The sequence below is a fragment of the Nicotiana sylvestris genome, chromosome 1, assembly GCF_000393655.2.
Source record: "Nicotiana sylvestris chromosome 1, ASM39365v2, whole genome shotgun sequence".
NCBI lineage: Eukaryota > Viridiplantae > Streptophyta > Magnoliopsida > Solanales > Solanaceae > Nicotiana > Nicotiana sylvestris.
In genome coordinates this window covers 11,712,420-11,722,835 of record NC_091057.1, presented here as the reverse complement: position 1 = coordinate 11,722,835, position 10,416 = coordinate 11,712,420, and positions in this window count along the sequence as shown.

The following is a 10,416-nucleotide window of genomic DNA, read 5'->3' as shown; positions in this document are numbered from 1 at the left end:
GCTTGCTGACCCTCCTTATTACACCATGTCAAACTAAAAGAAGCTAAACTAAACTATGATCTATGAATTACAAAATCCTATCTAAATTCTTCAAACTTGTTGTTGTACTTCCTCGTTGCCTTGTTGTCTTGTGTTTTCTTGGTAAAATCCCTTGTTGCCATTGCAAACTACAAACTGAGGTGTTATTCCTTTCTTCAAATTGCTGAACTTGAATGTATTCCTTTGTTGTACGGTGGGGCTCCCGATTTCAAAGCTCAAAATGAATTCTCCTATTCTCCAGGCGGGCTCCTGACTTCCAAACTTGAATGTATTCCCATGCTATCCAGGTGGGCTCCTGTCTTCTACACTTGAAATGTATTCCCTGCTCTTCAGGCGGGCTCCTGACTGCTGACTTGAAATGTATTCCCTGCTCTCCAGGCGGGCTCCTGACTTCTGACGTGAGATGTATTCCCTGCTCTCCAGGTGGGCTCCTGACTCCAAGATAGACAGAACAAAGAATTTGAGAGCTAAAATTTAAATTATACTCCCTTGTTCTCCAGGCGGGCTCCTGACTGCTGCGCTTGAAAGTATTCCCTACTCTCCAGGCGGGCTCCTGACTTCAAATAGACAAAACAAAGAAAATTTTCTGCCCCAGTTTGGTGGCTGGGGGCAGATGTGAATGTAAAACTAAACCATATTACCAAGTATTACTAAGGATTTGAAAGCTAGGTCCCATTATTCAGGGGCCCCCTGACAACCCTTAACTAAACGACGGATTAAAATCTAAGTTATATCTTCTACAGGTACGACTTCTGCTAAATCTTTCTATCTAAGAGGATCTTTAAAGTACTCCCCATTATCCAGGAGGGTCCTGAAAATCAAAGGTCAAATTTTATCTTAAGGGTGACAACTTTCACGTATGAATTACCCTACCCTACAATAGAGTTTACGCTAAATGTGGTTATCTAATTGAAATCTTAGAGCTAAGTCCCATTATTTATGAGAGTCTTGGAAACTCCTAATTGAATCCTGTCTCGAACATGCACACTTCTAAGCCAACTTATATTCCTTTAGGATACATTTATGCTAGATTATGCTATTTTTGAACTTTAAACTAGGTCCCATTTTCCAGGAGGGTCCTGAAAATCAAAAAGCATACCTTTTTGGTGACTGCCTTTCTCCACAGAGAGTTCCCCTGAAACAAACGAACTTTGCCCCTATTTTAATCAAAAAAAAATTGTCAGTTCAAAAATGGTGGTTAGTTGGTGGCATTCTTGCTGGAGATCTTTCTGCTGCATTGTTTTGTTCCGACTGGCTCCCCGAACTGGCCCCGAACTGCTTTGACTTTCTGACTGATTTTCGAACCCCTGACTCTGACAAACCGAGTGTTCTGTACCCATGTTGTTGTTTCACACCTCTGACCCTTTTTCTGAACCTTTGCACTTCCCACGACATTTCCCAATCATTCCACCGATGACATTTCCGGTGATTCCCTGTATTCCACCTTTCATCACATTATTTTTGACATGCTCTGACCACATCACGCTTTACGCTTTCCGAAATCTGGTAGTGAGTTTTGAAATCCCTTTCCACTTGCTTTGAACAAAACTGACATTGAAACATTTTAGACAGATAAAACCCCCAAAGAAAATGAAATGCAATGAGTTTACGAGTTAAGAATAAGAAGAATCCAAAAACTGGATGACTGCTAAAAAGAAAAAGGGAACAAAACTTATCTGACCGGAACAGCCGGTACCAATCGTCATGACATGCATTTCGGACTAATCGGCCCAATCTGTCCAACTAACCAACTCTTGGTCGCCACCCTTCGTTGCCCCAGAATTTCCATCACTTTATTACTTTATCCAAACCCTATCCTTGTTCGTCCTGTGGTGCCTCGAAACAATTTTCCACCAACAGACCTTTCTCTATCAATCATTTCTCAACTCACTTTCGCCTCAAGGTTCCCGCAAAGATTTTCACCAATAAGACTCTCTCATTTTATTCTTTCTCTCAACTCCCGTCGCCTTACGGTGCCTGTGCAGGTTCTCACCAATAAGACTCTCTCATTTTTATCTTTTTGCTTTTCTTGCTTGAACCAGAGTGTTGCCCCAGACATGAATTACATTTACCTGCTTGACTTGGCATTTCTCAAAGATTGATCAAAAGGCCTTTCTTTGGACCGTAATGTGGGCTTTGGACGGGGCTAGAAAGAAAGGGTATGAAAGTCTCAAAATAATTTCAAAATGGGTTAAAATTACAACTTTCGAAATCAGATTTCTTACAACAAACACGACTTCTGCCCTAGTTTCTTGCTTGGGGACTTTAGATTTTATTTTGGTATGACTGAACCTCAGAGAGGCTGCCTACGTACCCTTTCGGGATCAAGTCAAACGTAGTTCACGTCATAGAGACTACGTTGTTGTTTTTATTTTTCTTTTTTTTTTTCGCTCTTCTTTTCCTTTCTTTTCTTCATTTTCTTTTCTTTTCCGTTTCTTTTCTTTCTTCTTTTCACTTTCAATTTTCCTCTTCTTTTCTTTTCCTTTTTTTCTTCCTTCTTTTTTCCACATTTCTTTCTTTTTTCCTTTTCATTTTCTTTTCTTCCGCACTCGCATTTTTTAGTGGTGCCATTGATTCCGAAAGAGGGATATGACAGAGAATAAGTAAGGCTCAAAGGGGATGACAAGGGGTAAAAGTGTTTAGATAGCAGAACAAAACGCCTTCGTCATTTCAATCTTTAAAATATGCTAAATACAAATAAGTACAATTAAAATAAAGAACTCATACATAGTATCTCTTGACTGCATCGGAATTGATGGCCATTTCTACACATTTGCCTTCCACATCTGTCAGATATAATGCACCATTAGACAACACTCTGGTTACGGTGAATGGTCCCTGCCAATTTGGAGCAAATTTTCCTTTTGCTTCTGCCCAATGAGGCAAAATACGTCTCAACACTAACTGTCCCACCTCAAACTTCTTCGGACGCACTTTCTTGTTGTATGCTCTTGCCATTCTTTGCTGGTACGTCTGACCATGACACACGGATGCCAATCTCTTCTCGTCAATCAAACTCAACTGCTCAAGGTGGCTTTCACCCATTCATCATCATCGATCTCAGCCTCTGATATGATTCGGAGAGACGGGATTTCCACTTCTGCGGGTATCACTACTTCCGTGCCATACACCAAAGAGTAAGGAGTTGCCCCCACCGAGGTACGAACAGTGGTGCGGTATCCCAACAATGCAAAAGGCAGCTTTTCATGCCACTGTCTAGATCCTTCCACTATTTTCCGGAGTATTTTCTTTATATTCTTATTGGCTGCCTCAACCGCACCATTTGCCTTAGGGCGATATGGAGTAGAATGACGATGAGTAATCTTGAACTGCTCACATGTCTCCTTCATCAGATGACTATTGAGATTGGCGCCATTGTCCGTGAAGATTACCTTCGGAATCCCAAACCGATAGATGATATTTGAGTGCACAAAATCAACCACCGCTTTCTTGGTCACGGATTTGAAAGTTTTCGCTTCAACCCACTTGGTGAAATAATCAATGGCCACCAGAATAAACCTGTGTCCGTTTGATGCTGCTGGCTCAATTGGCCCAATGACATCCATGCCCCAAGCAACAAAGGGCCATGGTGCAGACATTGTATGTAATTCGGATGATGGAGAATGAATCAAATCTCCATGCACTTTGCACTGATGACATTTACGCACAAAACTTATGCAATCCCGCTCCATAGTGAGCCAGTAATAACTTGCTCTGAGAATCTTCTTTGCTAGAACGTACCCACTCATATACGGTCCACAAACTCCGGCATGTACCTCAGTCATGATTGTAAGCACGTGATTTTTTCCCTATGAGATTACTCCCAAAAAATCCAAAATAAAACGATTTTTTTCCTTGGTGTGCAATTTTTTGAATTTTTGTGAATTTTGTGTTATTTGTATTGTTTTCATTTTTTTTTGTCTGTGCATATTTATTTGCAATAATTAATAATAAAAAATAAAAAATAAAATATGTCGCATTTGTATTTTTTAGAGTAATTAAGTTTGTTTTACAAAATGAAAAAATTACAAAAATAGGCATCTTTTGCATTTTTAGCATTTAATGTCCAAATTGTGTGATTTGATTTTATTGATGTTTAATTTTGGGTGATAATTATTATTAGAAGTTAATTAGTATTTTAAGATAATTTTGGTTTTTATAATTTAATTTCATACATTTTAGTTTTATCAATAAGTGAAAGAAAAGAGAACAAAAAATAGACGAAAATCGGATTGGGCCTCTTCTTCAATTTTAAACCACAAGCCCAAGGATACCCAACCTTCCCCTACGACCCGGTCCATTTCAAACCGGGTCGACCCAGTCCATAACCCAAAACCTCACCCCACCCTTTCTATTTTCATTCTTGAAAAAAAAAACCCTAAACAAAACCTAAAGCTACCCGCCCCCCTCTTTCTTCCTCTCCATTTTCTCCAAGCTCATCCATGGCTGCCCCCTCAAGCTCGTCCATGGATTTTCCTTGTCGACACACACACACACTCACACACGCAGAGCTGCTCGTCGACCACCCTGGCTGCTCCTTCTTCTTCGTCCAACAACCTCCGCCCCTATCCGCCATTGACGAGCTTGTCAAGCTCCCATGGCTGCATCGTCTTCATCTTCTTCTTCACTTCTACACCAAACCACCACCATCTACGCCAAGAAACGCAGTCACACACAGTCGCCATGGCTGCTGCATCTGCTGCTGCTCGTCGCTGCTGCGTCTGCTGCTGCTGCTCCGCCACTGCTGCATCTGCTGCTGCCCGTCGATGATGCTGCTACGCCATTGCTGCGTTTGCTGCTCTTTCTGCTACTTCGTCGTCGTCTCCTTCAGTCGAACGACCCATCGTCGACACTGCCCAGTCGACCACCAGCTGCCTCGTCGAGCTCTATGTTCAACAGTAGCAGTTGCTACTGCTTCGCCTCATCCTCACCGCCACTGCTTCGTCTTCAAACGACACCAAACGACCATCTTCTTCGATCGTCCGTTCGTGGTTGTCTTCGGCGTCAAGTTATTTTTGGTGCGATAATTGTTTCCGTGCAGATTTGTTTTTGTTCGAGTTCATCGTCGTTTCGATCCGGTTAGTTGGTTTAAGTTTCGTTTTTGTCCGTATTTTGTTTTGATATTTCTCGAATCTAAATCGGTAAATGTTTGATTCTTGTTTTGTTCGTTGTTCATCATTTTGTTAAATTTTCAGTTTGTTCATGTGAAAATTGTTAGTTTAATTTTAATGTTGTTAGATTCAAATTGAAATTTAATTAATGTTGTTAGTTTAATTTTAATGTTGTTTCTTCTTCGGTTTGTTTTTATTTGTTTAAAAAAATTTAGTTGTAATATGGAAATATGTTGGTTTAATCATTTGGATCCGTCATGTTTTGTTGTTTAATTCATGTTCATTTTTAATTCAGTGATTTAATGTGAGTTTATGTTTTGGTTTTTAATTTTTTTATTTAGTTTGAATCATGTATCTTTGTTGTATTTTGTTGGATTTAATTTAAAAAGATCAATTGATTATTTGAAGTTTAGTGATTTGAATATGTTTATTTGTTTTGTTTAAGCTTAATTCGAGTTTAATTCGAATTTGAATAAAACTTGCTTGTTATTGTTGTTGAATCTTTTCATTTATGTCCATACTTTGTTTGATTGTTCTTGAATCCGAAATTAGTATAAGTTTGATTTTCTTGTTTGTTGTTTATCATTTATGATTATTTCTTCAGTTTGTTTCATGATTTTTGTTTAGTTTAATATAGAAATTGTTGGTTGTAATATTGTTAGATTTAATTTTAAGTTCAAATGATTATTGAATTTAGAAATCTGAATATACTTGTTTGTTGTTGTTGTTGTTGAATCTGAAAGTAGGTTTGTTTGTTGTTAAAAAATATTGTTCAATCAAAATAATTTTAGTTGTTTCTTTGTTGTTCATCATTTAGTTTGAATTTGTTGTTGAAAATTATTTAGAAATTGGTCATATTTGATGTATTTTGGTTGAAATTGATTAGGTGAATTGGTTATAGCCGATGGGGGTAAATTGGTGATTTCAGTAAGGTCGGAGGGGTATTTTTAGAATTAAACATTTGAACAATTGTTTAATATACTGGGGGACAAGACATAAATTAGTGGGGGAATAATGTAATTTTTTATGTAAAGCATATGGGACAAGATGTAATGGGGTGGGGTTGATATATTTGTTTAATGTAATGGGGGATAAAACATAGTGGGATTAAAAGGGGATGAGTGGGAAGATAGTGGGTTTTATGTTTAAAAATGCTGAAATATGGTAATAAATAGGGGGACTTGATCAGATTTTAAAGGAGAGACAGAAAAATAGATAAGGAGAAGAGAAGAAAAGAAGAGAGAGAGAAAAAAGAGCTGAATATTTAAGAGAGAGAAAAGTCCTGAAAATATTAAGACTTCAGAAAAATAAAAAGAAAAACATTCTAGAAATCAAAAGAGAGAGTAGTATACACCTGATATACAATCTAAATATTCTGATATACGGATTCAGAAATTAAGGGTTGAACATTAATTAGTCTTTCAAATATGAAAAGATTCCTTTGGATTCTGTCCGTTGATTGTTATCGGTTTCTGGATTTTTATCTTGATTTTAAAATCGGTCACTGGTTTCTCGTTGCTGGTTGTTACTGGTTGCTGGGGTTGCTGTTGTTGTATGCTACTGAATTTCTGCTGATCTCACTTTTCTTTTGCTTCCAATATCAGGTACACAACTGACACGTTGATTATTGTAAATTAAAACATTTAGCATGGATACGAAAATGAAGAGTTGAAGTTCTAAATTTATTTTAATTATATTCTGAATTTTATTTGTATATATAAATTATTTAGCTTACTCTAATCAGAATCATGTAGCTGTTTAATATATATAGTGAAACATATGACGATAGCTTAACGGACGAACTATCTATATATTGCCTAAAAATAAATAAATGATGCAGTAACTTCGTCTAGGTAATTCATTATTGTTGGATGATTACCATGTCTCAAAAAACATGTTAGTTCATCAAGTGAATAGACCATTTTGAACTTGTAGGAATGTTGTTTAGTTAAATACTATTGGTTAATTTCAGCATGTAAATAGTCTAGGATTAAAATTAGATTGTTAAGTTTTTTTCTAATTTGACAAACTGAGAACATGCCTAGTATAATGTAACTAGGTAGTAACATGTGAATAAGACGGCCCAAGTCTAGTTTTATGTCATACACGTCCAGTGGCAACGGACTTTCCTGTTTGCATCATTTTCAGATTTTATGAATCATATTCGAAACCCATCTATAACAACTCAAGCATGTAGATAAATTAAGACATTTTCTCTTTTATTTTGTAGAGACAAATTTAATAAGAGAAAAATGTAGGTATTTTAGGACTGTCCTTTAAAAATAAATGAGATGAGCCTCGCATAATAAAATGCACCAATTGCGGGGCCCTCAATAAATGTTTAATTGAATATTTAGAATTTGGGATGGACTGTTTAGTGAATTCCACGGTCTTACCCAGAAATAATAATACGATAATCGCTTTAGGCACGATTTTAATAATCCTACATTCTTAAACTCGGGTGTGCATTTCATGCGACCCAAATCCAAATCCCAAAACATTGAATAAAATATGTTCCGGATTGCGGGTGCATTTCATGTGACGCAATCCAAAGACATGTTCTTTAAACGATGTTCACATTCCTTTAAAAATATAATAAAAGCGGTAAAGAGTTAAAATATGCACATGAGCTCCTAATTGTATAAAATCAGATAAAAAAGCCTAATATGACAGTTGAGCGACCGTGCTAGAACCACGGAACTCGGGAATGCCTAACACCTTCTCCCGGGTTAACAGAATTCCTTATCCGGATTTCTGGTTCGCGGACTGAAATACAGAGTCATTTTTTTCCTCGATTCGGGATTAAATTGGTGACTTGGGACACCCTAAATCTCCCAAGTGGCAACTCTGAAATAAACAAACAAATCCCATTTTGACTGTCCTTTAATTGGAAAAAACTCCTTCACCCCTCGCGGGGGCGGAAAAAGGAGGTGTGACAGCTCTGGCGACTCTGTTGGGGACTACATGACCCAGAACCACTGGTTCAGGGTTAGAAATTCGAACTTATATAAATTGTTATATTTGGTTTTATCTGATTTTGTTACATGTTTTGGCTCAATGTGCTAATTGGTTGCCTTTTACCGCTTTGATATTACGTGAACTGTATATAAACTGTGCCGAAACCCATCTCCTCTCTAAGTCTTCTGAGTCATGAAGAAGGGTGTACTTCGTATGACTTCTTTTCTGTATAGTATCAAATCCCAATTTAGAACGAGGTTCAGACAAGTTGCTAAGCCGGTGAAGCTTCTGTATTCCCGGTACGCCCCCCCTCGGCTCGAGCTATCCGCTCGGGTAAGCCAGGTCTAGAACAAACACCCAGGTTCTGAACCTAGAATAACTCAACTTCATGCTGGATCCCTAGTAGGAACGCTTATCTGCATCATGTGCATTTTTTGACTTAGGGGACTCAACACAGGGGTTGGGTCCGTCTAGGAATAACAACCTGAAATAGAAAAGACCATCCTGATGCATCCTACTTACTGCTTGTGCATGTTATTTGCTTTGGACTTGCATGCTGACCGGTTTTGAATATTGGGAAAAATTTAGAAAAAAAAGAGAAAGAAAGGAAAATAGCAGTGTATAGGGTTACTCTTCTGTTTTGAAAAAATAACAATGTCCAAATACTAGCGAAATTCTGCCGAAATTTTGGGAAAAATGAAAAAGAAAAGAAAAATATTTTTTTTATATAGTTTGTTTCGCTCAAAAAGCAAAAGAAAAAAATAGAAAAGAGTCCCTTATTTTTAGGTTGAAGAATAGGTTGATCATTTTGTTGAAACTAAAAAATCTTCACTTTGTCTTGTCTTCAAAATGAAAAAAAAAAAGAAAAAGAAAAATAGTTTGTCTTGCCATGAAAAATGAAAATGAAAAAAGAGTTGTTTTTAAAATAGTTATTTATTTATTTATTTATTTGTTTATAGAAATGCCAAAAAATAAAAATAAAAAGAGTCTTGCGTTGAACGTGGTTTTATTATTTGTTTCAATATATATATATATATATATATATATATATATCCAAAAAGTATTTTTCTTTATTTCCTTTCTAAAAAAGTTTTTTTTAGACCCCCAATTTTCAAGAAAACAAAATCCAAAAATATTTTCCATTATTGATGTCTTTAGAAAGTCTTTTTAATTGTTTTAAAAAAATTTTTTTTAAAAAAATAAAAATATTTTCTTTTAATTTCTTCCAAAAAAAATCCGAAAATATTTTCATTCTTCTTTCAAAATTGAAAAAAAAGTCAAAATTCAAAAATATTTTTTTGAAGCATTTCTTTCATCGAAATTAAAATTCCAAAAATATTTTCTTTCTTCTTTAGAAGTTTCTCTTTCAAAATTCAAAAAAAAAATTCCTTTAGAAATCCTTCTTTGAAAAAATGCTTCATTTCTTCTTTATAAGTCTTTCCTTCAAAAAATAAATAATAATAATAATAAAAAAAGTTTATTTACTTTATTCATGGTGTCCCGAACTACGCGAATTTGATTCTCACCGGGTGTGAGATACGTAGGCAACCCTCATCGGGTCCAACCTCCCCTTTATGCTAAATTAACCAAAAACAAACAAATAAATAAAAAACATGTCAAAATTTTAATTTTGTCATAAAGAAGTCGGGTGACGCTGTTTTGTCAAAACATAGCCGAATGTTCCCGAAAGGGACGCCGGAGGGCTGACTTTGCATAAACAGCCACCTTTGGGTCATTTTTTTTAGTATTTTTTGTCCAGTTGACCCACACAGCCTTAAAAATCTTCGTCCCCGAGGCGCTGAAGGGCCGTGTTTGCAACACCAGGTTTTTATTGTAATTTGAAAAAAAAACAAAAAGTCAGCGATCAGGTGAATACCGTTTGGGTTTTTAGTCAAAAATAAGCCGAGCCAGCTTCGGCCGCGTCTTAAACTGTTCTTGCCGAAATAGCCTTAGAGTATCTTTCAGCTGTCGAAAGGCTATAAAGTGTGATAAAATAATCCTCCCCGGCCTTAAAATTCATGTGAAATTGAGAAGGGGCCACGTCGAAAAAACAACCATTTGGTTAAAATTGGCATATAGGGGAAGGAATCTGGCTGTTTGTCGTTGAGTTTATAATTCTTTGATTAGAGTATGCGGGCTATTTTATTTTCGAGGCCGTTTGTTGTCTTTTGTCAAAGTCTGTTAGTGTGGTCAGTTTTTAAACTTTTGTAATCAAGTTGGTTTTAATATAAAAATTGAAAATTCCAAAAAAAAATGTTTTATTATTATTGGTCCGAACTACGCAAGGTCTGATTCATGCGGGGTCATG